Raw genomic sequence first — 4,437 nt, 5'->3', positions numbered from 1 at the left:
CCTCCTCATTTATTGACAATGTATTGTTAGTTAATGGACTAAAACATAATTTATTAAGTATAAGTCAATTTTGTGACAAGGGCTTTAAAGTGTCGTTTGAATCTTCACTATGCATAATTAGTAGTCCAGTTGACAATGAGATCATACTTACAGGACATAGGCATGGAAATGTTTACATGGTAGATCTTGATGATCTCACCATGAAGGATGGCCAATGTCTTGTAGCCATGGATGCCAAAGTCAATGAGACTAGTTGGTTATGGCATCGTAGGTTAGGGCATGCTAGCATGGATTTAATCTCTAAATTGATTACAAAAGATCTAGTCAAAGGACTACCAAAAATAGACTTTGAAAAGAACAAAATTTGTGCTGCATGTCAATTAGGAAAACAAACAAGAAGTTCTTTCAAGTCTAAGAACATAGTCTCAACATCAAAACCCCTAGAACTAATTCACATGGATTTGTTTGGACCCACTAGAACTGCTAGTCTAGGGGGTAAGAAATTTGGTCTTGTAATTGTTGATGATTTTTCACGTTTTACATGAGTTTCATTTCTTGCACATAAAGATGAGTCCTTTCTCGCTTTTATCAAGTTTCATAATAGAATTTCGAATGAACTTAATCTTAAACTAAAAGCAATTAGGAGTGATCATAGTACCGAGTTTGAAAATCAGCATTTTGAAAAATTTTGTGAAGAAAACGGTATCAATCACAATTTTTCGGCCCCTAGGACACCCCAACAAAATGGGGTGGTAGAAAGGAAGAATCGCACACTAGCAGATATGGCTCGTACCATGTTGTGCGAATCGGATCTACCAAAATATTTTTGGGCTGAAGCAATAAATACTGCATGTCATATTTTAAACCGTGCATTAGTCAGATCTATTTTAAAGAAAACACCTTATGAGTTGCTGAAAAATAAGAAGCCAAATATATGTTATTTTCATGTTTTCGGTTGTCGTTGCTTTATTTTAAACAATGGAAAGGACAATCTAAGTAAATTTAGTGCTAAATCAGATGAGGGGATCTTCTTAGGTTATTCCTCATCCAGTAGAGCATACAGGGTCTTCAACAAGAGAACTCTCATTGTTGAAGAATCCATTCATGTTGTTTTTGATGAAGCTAATGGAGATTCTTCTAGAAAAGAAGAAGATAGTGATGCAGGTATACTTGAAGACAGAATGAAGGAGTTCTCCATACAAGACAAACAACTTGAGGATGAAGTCAAGGAAGATACAATTCAGCAAGATGAAGAAGATCAACCCCAAGCAAGAAATCAAGATCTTCCGAGGGAATGGAGGTATGCACATGGTCATCCAAGGGATCTAATCCTTGGTGATCCTTCACAAGGGGTAAGGACAAGATCCTCTCTAAGAAATACTAGTAATTATCTTGCATTCGTTTCACAAATAGAGTCTAAATCACTAGAGGAAGCCGAAAAGGATGAAAATTGGATAAATGCTATGCAAGAGGAATTAAATCAATTTGAAAGAAATCAAGTTTGGACTCTAATGAAAAGACCCCCTAATGTTTCAATTATAGGCACCAAGTGGGTATATAGAAATAAACTAGATGAAGATGGAATAGTAATAAGAAACAAAGCTAGACTAGTTGCCAAAGGCTATAATCAGGAGGAAGGAATAGATTTTGATGAAACTTTTGCTCCTGTTGCTAGGTTAGAGGCTATTAGACTACTTTTGGCATATGCATGCTTCATGGATTTCAAACTCTATCAAATGGATGTAAAAAGTGCCTTTTTAAATGGTTATATAATGGAGAAAGTTTATGTAGGACAACCTCCAGGTTTTGAGAACCACTTACATCCCGATTATGTTTATAAATTGCATAAAGCATTGTATGGACTTAAGCAAGCCCCTAGGGCATGGTATGAAAGATTAAGTAATTTTCTAATTGAAAATAAGTTTAAGAGAGGAAATGTAGACAAAACCCTCTTCATTAAAAGAAAAGGGAATGACTTATTGCTTGTGCAAATTTATGTGGATGATATAATTTTTGGTGCTACTAATGATAGTCTTTGTCAAGAGTTTGCCAAGCTTATGCAGGGAGAATTTGAAATGAGCATGATGGGTGAGCTCAACTTCTTCCTTGGGCTACAAATAAAACAATCAGAGGAAGGCATCTTCATTAGTCAGTCCAAATACATCAAGAAAATGTTGGAAAAGTTCAAGATGAAGGATGCAAAGGAAATCAGCACACCCATGGGCTCAAGTTGCAAGCTTGACAAAGATGAAAAAGGTAAAAGTATAGACTACAAATTGTACAGAGGTATGATAGGTTCTTTACTTTACCTTACTGCTAGTAGACCAGACATATTATTCAGTGTTTGCATGTGTGCTAGATACCAAGCATGTCCTAAGGAATCACACTTGCAAGCTGTTAAAAGAATATTCAGATATCTAGTAGGGACATCTAATGTAGGCTTATGGTATTCTAAACAATCTGATATAAATTTAATTGCTTATTCCGATGCTGATTTTGCCGGGTGCAAACTCGACAGAAAAAGCACAAGTGGCACATGTCAATTCTTGGGTGCTAATTTGGTTTCTTGGTTTAGCAAGAAACAGAATTCAGTTGCCTTATCCACAGCTGAGGCTGAGTACATTGCAGCTGGAAGCTGTTGTGCCCAAGTTCTTTAGATTAAGCAACAACTTGAAGACTTCGGTATCAAAATGGACAACATACCAATTAGATATGATAATACAAGTGCAATTAATTTAACAAAAAATCCTGTCCAACACTTTAAATCAAAACACATCGAGATTAGGCATCACTTTATAAGGGATCATGTGCTGAAAAATGATGTGATGATTGAGTATGTATGTACTGAAAATCAATTGGCCGATATCTTTACAAAGCCCCTTAGTAAAGATAGGTTCAACTTTTTAAGGAATGCTTTGTGCTTGTATGATCCTAGTAAATAAATTGAACTTGTAATGCAATGCTTTGCTACTCAAACTAATAATCCACTTCAAGGTGACAAATAGCAAACCTAGTATCTAATAAGTGAAAACATGAATCTATCAAAGTTGGATGACGAATTGTTTGACTTTCCGGAGGATGGTTATCCTCCCTTGGACTCTTCATGGAGATATTTTCAGAGCCTATTTCATAGGCATTCGAAATTTGGTCAAACATTCCTCATTTCAATATTGATAATTCAAAAAATCATTATCAAACTTTTATAGGATGTATTATTGAAGGGAAGGATCACTAGCAAACTCACTCTATATTCACCAAAAGAAATCACACTGATTATTGTGGCTGAATAAAATAAATTGGGAAAAGATAGAAATCATTCTGCAATTTTTCAGTGCCGGAGATGTCTCTGGCAAATCACAGAGACGTCCCCCCGGCGAGACGTCTCGCATTAGTCGCGGAGACGTCTCGGGGACCGAATGAAAGTCTTTTAAATTAGGTCGAAACAGCTCGAGCCGACCCTAGATATCCTCCTTCGTCCCCAACGAAAATACAAACCCTAGCCTCCATTTTCTCTCCACCACAAACCGAGCCAAAATCTCTCCCATTTCCCTAGATTTTCAATCCATGGCACCTAAGAAAGCTACGCGAACGGGTGGGAGGCGTCCTAGAGTAGCGAACGACGACGAAGAACGGAGGGAAGAGCCCTCCGCGCCGTCTCCTCCGGTTGCTCCGCCAACCGTGACCCTTTCCTGTGCAAATCGCACAGTAACCACGGGTAGGTTCATAGATTTCCAGTTTCTAGCGAGTGAGGGGTTCTCTATTGGAGAGAGACTACGTGCCCAAGGTTGGGAACATCTTTGTTCCCTAAATATTTCAACCTATCCCTGCCTAGTTAGAGAAATGTTTAGCAATATAGCCTTAGGGGACTCGGGGTACACTGGATATGTCTGAGGGACATTGATAGAAATCAATAAGGATATTCTATCTAGCTTATTACAAATCCCTAAATACGGTGAGGCTCCGACCTCACATCCCCAAAGGGAGATTGCCCTAAACCTACTTTTAGGAAGAGAGGACTGCGGCCCTCTGACGTAGTTAACTCCCAAGACCTCAATGCCGAGATGAGATTGCTTTTGAGCATAGTTAACCGGGTCTTGTTCCCAAAAACCGGTCGCTTCGACTTTGTTTCGGAGCGAGATTTAGCTATCATGCACCATATCTTGCTAGGGATTCCCCTAAACCTACTTAGGCTCATGTTGAACTACATCTCCATATGTCATAGGTATTCCAGATTTAGCATACCATATGGGATGATTTTTACCCTACTGTTCAAACATTTTAAAGTTCCAATTCCAAAAAATGAGCCGGCAAAACCTTTAAGAAACACTGACTACTACAATGAGAGCACATTACATAGGATGGAGTTTCACAAGAAAAACGGGTCTTGGGTTAAGGCCCCTAAAAGAAAATCCCAAACCATAGAGCCTGAGATCCCAC

This window comes from Phoenix dactylifera, unplaced genomic scaffold (assembly GCF_009389715.1).
Source record: "Phoenix dactylifera cultivar Barhee BC4 unplaced genomic scaffold, palm_55x_up_171113_PBpolish2nd_filt_p 000968F, whole genome shotgun sequence".
Lineage (NCBI taxonomy): Eukaryota > Viridiplantae > Streptophyta > Magnoliopsida > Arecales > Arecaceae > Phoenix > Phoenix dactylifera.
This window is presented reverse-complemented; position numbering follows the sequence as displayed.